Genomic DNA, 12,259 nt, shown 5'->3' on the forward strand with positions numbered 1-12,259 from the left:
CCAGGCAGTGCCCCCATAAGTGTGTTGTGCCTTCAGTATCTTGTTTGCAAAGCAAATCATCGAAATACCCAAATCAGGTTTCTTTGCTAACATCACTGACATGAATACATTGAAACCAAACAACCAGTTCGTAATGCTCTCCTCCACCTTGGGTTTTTTGTCCCCAAAGGAAGATGCCTCAACTTCTTTATCTTTATTATCTACCTCCCTCCTTTTTGCACTGATTAATGAAATTATGTTGTCAAATTCCCCTTTCCAAATCTTTTCCTTTACTTCTGCACTAACATGCGCTGCCAGCTTACCTTGTCTTGACAGTAATGCATCGATGGCTGGCCCCTCCTTTGCTGAATTATCTTTTTCTGGAACCTTGCTAGTTTCGGTCGACCCATTTTTACCTGCAGGGTTAGTAGGATTCACAGCGCTCGGTGCCGGGGTGACACTCGGGTTACTTGATGCCGCCTGTAGTTGGATTGAGCTATGTGCTGATGACAACGCATCTACCTGGTGCTTCAGTTCCGTTATTGAATTCTGCAAAGAATCATTCAAATTCCACAGCGTTGTCAGCGGGGGGGTTACTAGCCGGGACATTAATATTTGCTAGTAGTCTAGATACTTCCAGCAAGGCTTGCGTGGTTGGATCTTGCGCCTGCGCAGGCTGTGGGGGTAACTGAGGTGTTGGGGTGCCATGGGTAATGTTACTGGCATTGGAACCACTGGAAAGGTGGGTGGTGGGTCCCCTGGGCCCATTAAAGGGGACAGAGAAGCCAATGATTTACGTATATTGGCTAAGCTTCCACCACACCAAGCCCTGGTGATGTGATCGCACCATCGCTCTCTCCTTGATGCTCGGACACCCTGGTCGCAGAGGGAACTGGAATCTCTGGCAATGTCACCTGCTCCGGCTGACTAACTACCATAATAGAAGCCTGTGAGGTTGGGGCCCTCCCCTTGTTCCTGCGCTTCACCGGGGGTAATGCTGTGCGAGGAGCTACATGGGACCGCCTAGGAAGACTGCTATTAGCCCCATTAACTTCATTATCTGATGCTGCATCACTACTGTCAGTATCATCGTTGCCTTGTTTCTCAAGAACCATCTTCAAGAGCTGGGATAACTCTGCGTCCCTCCCTTTTCTCTTCCCTGCGCTAGCCTTGTTATATGGCATGATGTAAGGAAGTAACAGCGACTACCCTGTAGCACAGCTAAAAAAAATATATATTTTTTTTTTTATTCAGCACAATGTATATAAAGGCGTTAATGATGTACCTGTAATCAAAATGACAACATTTAACAGTTACTCAACCACCATGAAAACAGCATGAATTATATCGTTTAACTGGTCAGTAGACTAGGCCACTTGAGATCCCACTTACAGGCCCCGGGCCAGCTCGCATTCACCAAGCCAGAAACCTGACTAAAATTACTGTATTTTTCAACTGACACTGGAAGAACCAACTATGTCCCATTAAACACACTGTTGCCAGATTATATGTACACTTCAAAGAAACCTGATGGCTCCTTAAATAAACCAGGTGTACACGGTTAAATAAAACAGTAACTAACCAGTTGCTAAATAAATTACATGTCCCTAATGTTGGAACCTAAAACTGCATCAGCTGTAACTAGAATAAATCAATTACTAGGTTACTCGAATGCAAGCGGTGGCAAAGGAAAATTGTGGGCTGCTAAAATGTAAACAAACACAAGGGAGCCAAAAGACGGTATCCTAAATGCCCCAAACGTTATTTAAACATCATTAAACAAATGTTTAATGATTTAAAATTATTAAACAAAGCACAATCGCATGGCATTCCAAAATAGAACAAACGATTTCTAAATGTCTGCCGTAGCACGCTAAGAAACAAACTGAATAAAACAAAGCCCAATTAACGAAGCGCAACAAGTGGCATTTATAAATAGAACACCCGATTTAATTAAGGGCGGTAGCGCGCAAAGAAATACTTTGAAATATCCCAAAATAGAACAAACAATTTGAAATGTCTACCGTAGCGCTAAGAAACAAACTGATAAAACAGATCCCAATTAACAAAGCGCAACAAGTGGCATCTATAAATAGAACATACAATTTACTTAAGAGCAGTAGCGCATGAAGAAATACTTTGAAATAACTACATCCCCCAACACCCAACTCTATACTCATGCGCTGTTTCCAGCTGCTTCCTACGGCCGACCACAGCTCCTGCACAGCGACTCCTCCAGGGACACTCCTCCGTTCCAACAAGCAGCCAGGTCCCACCACCGCGCCGACAGTCCAGGAAAAAGTACAGAAGCAGTTGAAAAAACAACTGCGTGCCCCCGCAAGCTCCAGCCGCCGCGCCACCGAAACAAGAAGGACGAGCCCTCTTGAGGGGGCTCTTAAATAGCCCCCCACCTGTACGCGGTGGCTGAAACCAGCTAGCGGCCAACGCAGCAGCTACGATTTTTTCCCTATCCGACTTCCGCCCCCACGCCTCGCAAGGGGTGAGGGCGGAAGTCCCCGGCCAACCCCTCGTACAACTAGTGCGTAGGGGAGTGTCGGGCCTCATCGGACCTGTCCCCTAACGGGCTGCACTCCCCCATGTTGGGGGGGGCGCTTTACCCTAAATCTTCCACAAGTACATGCAATATCTATCAATTATTCACAAAACTCAGTTGTTAATTGCAGGCCTCACACTTCATCTAAAATTTTATTTTTTACAAACATTCTCTGTTCTTTGTTTCAGTGTGAGACTCGATCTAATGGATATTCTGCTGACACCAACTCAGTCTTTGCACCACCAAAAAATGTCAAAGTTAAGTCAGTTTTAAAAGCAGGGTATGTGACCGCATGATGCCATCCATTACAAAGCATCCTGGGAAGCATTACTCAGATTACCTAATGAGCTCCACATTGGACAGCTGAAATAGACTACTGACTTCAATAACATCATACCAGCTATTATGGCCTGATCACAATATGGCCTTATCATAGTATGATTGTAAATCCTATATCAGGAGCAAAAAGAAGTTTGAGCCCAAAGATGAAAACCCAAGCATAAACGGTGCACCCCACAATTTTTTCCCAAATGGTTTTCACTAGGTATAAACGGGCAAACATTGTTTGGGCAAATAGTGCAAAAAAGACATACCCCAGAATAACTGAAAAAATGCTCAATTTGCACTTTTTTATGCAATATCAGGTCTTAGCTTCAGCACAAGATGCACATTGCGCTCCAAGTAAATACAAACCCTGCTAAATGCTTATTTATACAGTGCACAACCTGCACCCATGATTCTTCTCAAGATTGTGATTGGGGCCCAAGACTGTTAAAAACACACAATGCACCCTAAAATCTTTGATGTGGCCACCTCACGGTTAGGAGGGCTCAAATGATTTTGTGCTACTTATCGCACCCATCGAAATCCCTTACCCGGGAACATTCACAATGTGCGAATAACAGCTCCAATTAAAAGTTTGTCCTTAAAACACCAAAATAAGCTTCTCATCTAGTCTTCTTGCTTTTTTATTAATTTTCAACATGTCTGACCTGAGGAAATTTAAACGGGGAACAATCTGGAAGATGGAAACTTTATTCCACCACTTGTGATTGCATTCCATGCGCAAACAGTTAATTGCACAGAGGCCACAATTTATGGAGGAAATCATATTTGAAATTAAGCTCCAACTATTAACAGCCATCTAGAAACAGTTTGTAGTTTTGCAGCGAAAAAGAGAGTAACCCTTAAGATCGAATGTACTGACAATGCTACTTATCAAACACATTTGAAACATGCCAACCCCAAACACAACTAGAGTAACAGGGATCACCAAACAGTAACCACCTAGAGAGCTGAAAATATATGAACACACTTCCTGTACTAGAAGATCCTTCTTAACTGATAGAAGATGATAAATAGAAAACAAAAGGCCAGATTTACACGGAACTGGTGCAGCGTGGAGCTGAGCCAAAATTGTCAGTGCCGTGCTGCGTGAGTTCTGAAATGCAGGGATGTGCCGTATCTACAAAAGTATTGCGCACCCCTGTGTTTCTCCTAACGCTGGTGCTAAATTTAGATTCCTAGGGCGAACGCAGGCACTCTTGCACCAAAGTGCAAGGGTGTCTGCGTTGAAGAGAATGATTGTTTATGTGGAGGAAGGTGTCCTTTCCTTCATATAAACAATCTATAATGACAATTTGGCACTTTGTGTGCTGCAGAATTCAGCACACATATAAGTAACAAATCCATAATTACTTAATGTTTGTATATGTGCAGGAAGGGACACCTTCCTGCACATAAACAATCATTCATGGCATTTTACACTTTCTATGTATGCTGCAGAATGCAGCACACATAGAAAAAGCAACAATGGGGAGAAATAAAAGTATTTCTCCTCGTTGTACCATGCTAACACCAACCCTGCGCTGGCATTAGTTTTTGGCGCTGCCTCAGATTTAATATTTCTTGTAAATCTGGGCAGTGTCAAACGCAAACAGTGTTGCTGTGAAATGCCCACAGCAGCACCCATTGCACGCCCCTCTGCTGCAAAAAACTGTATCGGTGGGGCCCATATTTACAAAGCGATGTTAAGCCACAAAAAGTGGCTTAGCGCCACCTCAGAAATATGGAGCAGCTAGTGCACGGAGCCACCAGAGTGTCACAAAAAGTGATGTTCCAGTGGCACTAGGGGCGTGTAAATATGCCCCAAAGTGCTCAGGTGACATTCCACTACTGCTCTGGGAGGTAGGGAGAGCATTGAAAACAAGCATTTGCAATGCAACAGGTCTCGCATTTCTCCGGGTTAGTGCTATTAGCAGTTGTAAACCCCCAACCTGACTTTTCTTGTCTCATTAAATGGAAGAAAAAAAAACAAACGAGCCCGATCGCGCTGCTAAATGAGTGAGATAGTGCTGCAAAAAATTAGAAAAAGTAGTCCACAAACTGGACGCAAAACAGCGAGCCTCGTTTGTTTTCAGTACTTGGTCGCTGCGCTCGAGAAGGGCTAATCACCGGAAAAGGCATGACGTATCCATGCCTTCCAATAATGAAAGCAAGAAGATTTTAAAAGGCAAGCCCACGAACCAATGAAAGACACTGATGTGATGTGGGTGGGGCTACTACAGCGTCTCACAAGCGATACGCATGCGCAAGAGCATGCTACACAGGCTCAACCCTAAAAACTGAGGGGCATATTTATACTCTGTTTGCGCCGAATGTGCTTCAAAATTTTTGACGCACAATCGGCGCAAACCCTGCCCCATATTTATACTTTGACGTCCGACCCCGCGGGCGTCAAAGTTCCACCATGTGCGTCATTTTTTGGAAGGGGGAACCAGCCTTGCGTTAATTATATGCAAGGTAGGCGTTCCCTTCCAAAAAATGACTTTAAGGCCTGTGCCCCATATTTATACTCTGATGTCATTTTGACGCACAGGAGGGGGCAGGCCTTAAAAAATGGCGCCCAGCCTGATGGGTGCCGTTTTTTAACGCCTGGGTCAGGGCAGGCGTTAAGGGACCTGTGGGCTCAGAAGGAGCCCAGAGGTGCCCTCCCATGCCCCCAGGGACACCCCCTGCCACCCTTGCCCACCCCAGGAGGACACCCAAAGATGGAGGGACCCATCCCAGGGAAGTTGAGGTAAGTTGGTGTAAGTATTTTTTTCGTTTTTTATTTTGTGGCATAGGGGGGCCTGATTTGGGCCCCCCTACATGCCACTATGCCCAATGACCATGCCCAGGGGACATAAGTCCCATGGGCATGGCCATTGGGCAAGGGGGCATGACTCCTGTCTTTGCTAAGACAGGAGTCATGTCAATGGAGGTTGGGCGTCAAAACAAATTGCGCAAATCGGGTTGAGGCCTGAATTTTGCCTCAGACTTGACTTGCCGCTTTTCTTGACGCCCAACCTCCATTTTCCCCTACGCCGGCGCTGCCTGGTGTGAGTCATTTTTTTTGACGCACACCAGTCCGCAGCGCCGGCTAACGTCATTCAATAAATAAGGCGCCCGCATGGCGCTTTGGAATGGCGTTAGCCGGCGGTAAAATTTTTGACGCATGTTAGAAATGGGGTTTTTGGTTGGCAGATAGGTTGTCCTCTGTCCAAGCAAGAACCCTCACTCTAGTCAGGGTAAGTCACACACAATCCAAAATCAGCCTGTGCTCACCCTCCGGTAGCTTGGCACGAGCAGTCAGGCTTAACTTAGAAGGCAATGTGTAAAGCATTTGTGCAATAAATCATACAACACCATAGTATAACACCACAAAAAATACACCACACAGTGTTTAGAAAAATATAGAATATTTATCTGGATAATTGTAGGTCAAAACGATCAAAGTTGCAATACGAATTTGTAAAGATATCACTGAAAAGTGATATTAAGAGTCTTTAAGTCTTTAAAAAGCACTAAAGTGTCTTTCAAGCACAGAGTACCTGGTTTCTGGTGGGAAATCTCCTCAGAGGGCCACAGGAGAAGAGATGCGTGCAAAAAGGGGTGTGTGCGTCGTTTTCCGCTCAGCACACACAGACTTGCGTCGTTCTTTTCCACGCGGGGAAGTCGGGCGTCGTTTTCCGGCGCGCAGACAGTCTCTTTTTGTGGATCGCGAGGATTACCAGATGCCCCGGGTCTGTGCGTGGATTCTCCTGCTCGTTTTCCGGCTGCGCGTCGTTCTGCGGGGCTGCGCGTCGAAGTTTCGATCTCACGGTAGGCGTCGCGTCGATTTCTCCTTGGAAGTCGGGCGGCGTTGTCCTTGCGAGGCCGTGCGTCGAAATTTTGGTCTCACGGCAGGCGTCGCGTCGATTTCTCCTTGGAAGTCGGGCGGCGTTGTCCTTGCGAGGCCGTGCGTCAAAGTTTCGCACTCACGGTAGGCGTCGCGTCGATTTCTCCTTGGAAGTCGGGCGGCTTTGTCCTTGCGAGGTTGTGCGTCGAAGTCTCGATCGTCCCGAGGGCGTCGCGTTGATCAGCGTCGGTGTGCGGCGTTTTTCTCGCCGCGAAACAAGCTGTGCGTCGAAATTTTCGGCGCACGGAGCGTCCACGTGAAAGGAAGAAGTCTTTTTGGTCCTGAGACTTCAAGGAACAGGAGGCAAGCTCTATCCAAGCCCTTGGAGAGCACTTTCACAGCCAGACAAGAGTTCAGCAAGGCAGCAGGGCAACAGCAAGACAGCAGTCCTTTGGAGAAAGCAGACAGGTGAGTCCTTTGAGCAGCCAGGCAGTTCTTCTTGGCAGGGTGTAGTTTCTGGTTCAGGTTTCTTCTCCAGCAAGTGTCTGATGAGGTAGGGCAGAGGCCCTGTTTTATACTAAGTTGTGCCTTTGAAGTGGGGGTGACTTCAAAGAGTCTCTAAGAAATGCACCAAGTTCCCTTTCAGTTCAATCCTGTCTGCCAGAGTCCCAGTAGGGGGTGTGGCAGTCCTTTGTGTGAGGGCAGGCCCTCCACCCTCCCAGCCCAGGAAGACCCATTCAAAATGCAGATGTATGCAAGTGAGGCTGAGTACCCTGTGTTTGGGGTGTGTCTGAGTGAATGCACAAGGAGCTGTCAACTAAACCTAGCCAGACGTGGATTGAAGGGCACAACAAGTTTTTAGTGCAAAGAAATGCTTACTTTCTAAAAGTGGCATTTCTAGAATAGTAATATTAAATCCGACTTCACCAGTCAGCAGGATTTTATATTACCATTCTGGCCATACCAAATATGACCTTCCTGCTCCTTTCAGATCAGCAGCTGCCACTTCAACAGTGTATGAGGGCAGCCCCAATGTTAGCCTATGAAGGGAGCAGGCCTCACAGTAGTGTAAAAACGAATTTAGGAGTTTTACACTACCAGGACATATAACTACACAGGTACATGTCCTGCCTTTTACCTACACAGCACCCTGCTCTAGGGGTTACCTAGGGCACACATTAGGGATGACTTATATGTAGAAAAAGGGGAGTTCTAGGCTTGGCAAGTACTTTTAAATGCCAAGTCGAAGTGGCAGTGAAACTGCACACACAGGCCTTGCAATGGCAGGCCTGAGACAAGGTTAAGGGGCTACTGAGGTGGGTGGCACAACCAGTGCTGCAGGCCCCCTAGTAGCATTTAATCTACAGGCCCTAGGCACATGTAGTGCACTCTAATAGGGACTTACAGGTAGATTAAATAGTCAATCATGGATAAACCAATCAATAGTACAATTTACACAGAGAGCATATGCACTTTAGCACTGGTTAGCAGTGGTAAAGTGCTCAGAGGTCAAAAGCCAACAACAGCAGGTCAGAAAAAATAGGAGGAAGGAGGCAAAAAGTTTGGGGATGTCCCTGTCAAAAAGCCAGGTCCAACAACGCACAACTGTGTTGGCACAGTTGTGCGTCAAAAAGTATAAATATGGGCCTGAATTTGCACATGGTGCTGTTCCACTTCCAAAATATCATGGACATCAAGTAATATAAAAAAAAACCAAGAAAGCGCAATTGACTGCATCTGATGAATAGTAAAAAATATATATATAAGCAATGCACTCACTGAATATAACAACGAACGATACCACTTCATTTACTGTTTTACAGTATTTCAAGAATGTTCTGAACGACCACCGATACAACGGAAGCCCTGCTCTTTGGGCGTGGCAAAAGGGATTTAAAATTTAAAAAAAACAGTTGCACTTTTGGTGCACGCAGAGTGTGTGTTGTGGTGAAGTGCTTTTGCATTCAAGATAGATATAGTTAGGAAAAAAGTCAATTCAACTGATCGTATTTTTCGGAATTCCATATTCGTGATTTACAGGGTTCGGGTGTTGTTCCGTTATTACTATCGGTGGCTACGAACTGCTCTCTTCGTGTAGTGTGCACAAGAAAGGGACGTCTGTGGTGCTGGTGCATATGAAAACGCATCTAAACCCCACACCCCCATTTGCAAGACAAAACAAATGCTAGACGGAGGTAAATGGATCAAAAACCTTTTCAGAATAGAAAGATTTAAACAAGCCTTTCCGTAATCTTCCCTGATTTGAGGGGCTGACTCGAGCCAATTGAGATGCAGATGTATTCTTTCAGTGGTATAATCAATCACCTAATTAGATGACTTACAAAACCAATTAGCACATCCGCAGAGTTGTGTGGCATTTCTAATTCCCCGTGCATCTACCTATAGAGCAAAGGATTCTGGGTCAGCTCCACTGGTAGCTATTACACTGAAGACTTGATGAAAGCAAAGACGTTCTTAGAGCTGGAAAGGCCGGGTGACTAAGAATACGCAGCTTCTAACCATAAACGCCTGCTTAATTTGAAAAATAAAGTTAGATTAGAGGTTTACGTTTAAACCACTTGAAACAATCCCCCTATTTTCAAGTTTTTATTTCTTAGCTTTGCACCCTGAGCCTGCGGCTTCCATTTTAAACATATGTAAAGGACAACGACGACATGACTCTGGGACCTAAATATTTTTTTATGTATCTGAGCATTTGTTAAACTATTAAAACACCCTTTACTAGCTTTTACATTCTGGACCAACTGAACGAAACAGAGGAATTAATCCGTAATAATTTTGTTCCTGAGCCACAAACTTCAAAAGCTCTTCAATAAACAACGTTTTCTAGAAGATAATGCTGTCTCATTTACGTTGATTCCAAGTTTAGTGGAAAGATTACTTCTTTTCAAGCATAGTGGGTATCATGTATGCCTTATGATTATTGCATCAACTTTTGTGACCCTTGTAACAAAGAGGACGAGATATCCACCATATTTGTGAGAGTCACCTGCCTATCAAAATCAGGCCCTTAATCCTTAAGTGCTCCTGACATCATCATGAAATGCAGGAGTAATTACTTCTCGAAGTATTACCAAAATAAGACATACCCACCCATAGCAAAATCTCTGTGCCTCAGGTCCCGAGTCTTAATCCTGACCTGTACCGATGAGTAATTAATATATGATTCCATTGTTCTTAACCTGAAGTTATGACTCTGTGTAACGTAGCATAAATAAGTGTAAAATAAACATGTACATATGTGTAATATAACTGTGCAATGTGTAGTAAAATCCCAAATCACATTCTTCCCAATAGATCCTTTTTCAGCTTCTAAGTTTAACTAGGCCCTTGACACCACAGTGTATCACATTCAGCACCTCATAGTTGAGAAGTTCCTGTTATAATAAAAATGTTACATGTAAAGCCCCTATGCGAAGCCAGGTCTGCATGTCATCAAATAACTAAAATACGCTATTATCAGAAAATAAATCAAGAACCTAATTTACAAGGTCCTTGTGCCACTGGAGCGTCACTTTTAGCGACGGTCTGGTGGCGCAATGCCCTGCACCATGTTTACAAGGCTGCGGTAAGCCACTTTTTGTAAATACGGACCCTTCAGACGTAGCACTTAGCGTCGAAGGAGCTTGCAATGGGTGTTGCTGTGTGCGTTCCACTGCAACACTCATTGCATTTTGAAACTGCCCCAGATTTACTCGGTAAACGAGGCCCGTAGTTTTAGATGCAGGCTTCCTCTGTGAGGTTCCTTATTTACCGCACTACTGGGGTCATTGTAGTTAGATGTCAAAATGCACTCAAGTCATCATTGAATTATTTAGGCAGCGTAGCAAATCAACAGAGAATTGCACAATGCTAAAAAATCGGCTCCAACCAGGTTGCTCAGTTTCTATCACAAACTTGTTTTTTAAAGTGCTCAACTGATGTTTTACAAATTGCTATATTTTGCTATTTCACTCTAGATGATCACTGTGATTACAGTAGATTTAAAGGGCATCTCCACCATACGTTTAGAAAAAATATTAATCGTGAATATTGTGAAACCTTTCTGGGCTCTGCTCTATCTTATTGCTTATATTACAAACACAGTTGAAACCTTGAGAAACAAATGAGAAAATAAATCTGTGGAAATAATTTTCCAGTTTGTGGCAAATAAAAGTGTTAAACAACAGAGAAATGCCATAATATGCCTCAATCTACTGCCAAAAATAAGATCACATACTGCAGTTTAATTCACCTCGGACACTAATATATTTGCTGTATACCTGTGTTCTGAAGGTTGGATGTTTTAAAGAAGTTAAGAGCTGTTTTGTCACACACAAATCTCGTTTTCCACCTCTACGTATTATGATTTCAGCACTTCAGTGCAAGCATCATACGTGCCTTTTCAGTGTTCATTTGTCCAATTTGTGCCTGTGGTGTCAAAACTCACCCAGGGCCTCATTCACAAACTATATTTTTTACTATGTAAATTAGTACTAGATATAACTGCTTTTCTAACACAAATTGAAATTCACAAACCTCCTGCCAGAGACTCATGCTTATTTGTTTATAATTCCTGTGACAATATTCTGTTAGAAATAATTTGCTACAGTATTTTTAACAAAATATTTTTTATATGATATTCTTAGGCTTCATGACTGAGTGATTGGGAGCCATTCCTAAATAGACTTGTCTCCTGATTTAGAATTGGGGCCTTTTGTAGATCTCGGCAGATGAAATACTCCATCACATACGTGACAGACATCCAGTCCCCCATGTTACAATCTCAATAGGATATAATAGTGTCCTAATACGGCTGACGACTTATCCGTCACATTTGGGATTGATTATTTCCCTCTGCCAATATCTAAATCAGGCCCTAGGTTACTAATGGAAAAACCTATACTTTGTCAAGAAGTGCTAACCACAGAGAAGATATTGGTGGACTTTCCTTCAAAAATACAATCCCTTGTATTGGGGAAATTCCACCAGTGGATTCTATACCAGATTTGCCACTTTCTCCAAAATCACAATAATTTTCCATGAAAATCAGTCAAGCCCCTACCACTATCCAGTCTATTGACCAGCCCTCCACTTCTGCTGCAGCTAGTGGGCAGGGGGCCACACCACATGACCCACAGGCCACCAGCACCCCCCGCAGAAGGTGAACCACCCCATAAACGTTCCCTGTGACCCAGACAGAAGCCAGGGACACTTGCCAAGACCAAGACCACTGCCAGGCAATAAGACTCTCCTGATTGTCCCCCTTGTGTCCTACCCTGTCACCTTGTCCATTTTGAACTGCCTTTGCTCCCCTTCCTATGGTCACTTGGACACTGGACCTGTGCTACAAACAGACTGGGACAATACCCTGGACTTTCCTCTACTATCACCCAATTTCATTGCACTTTTCCCTCAATTGTATAGCACTACAATAAACACCCTTGAATACAACTTGACTGAAAGTATTTTATGTGTTGAGAATGTGCATTTAGGGGAACAGTCACATCTACTGCAAATGATCTGACCACTGAGATAGCATACAATTAATGACCTGTAACTGTCTG

This window comes from Pleurodeles waltl, chromosome 2_2, assembly GCF_031143425.1.
Source record: "Pleurodeles waltl isolate 20211129_DDA chromosome 2_2, aPleWal1.hap1.20221129, whole genome shotgun sequence".
Classification (NCBI taxonomy): Eukaryota; Metazoa; Chordata; class Amphibia; order Caudata; family Salamandridae; genus Pleurodeles; species Pleurodeles waltl.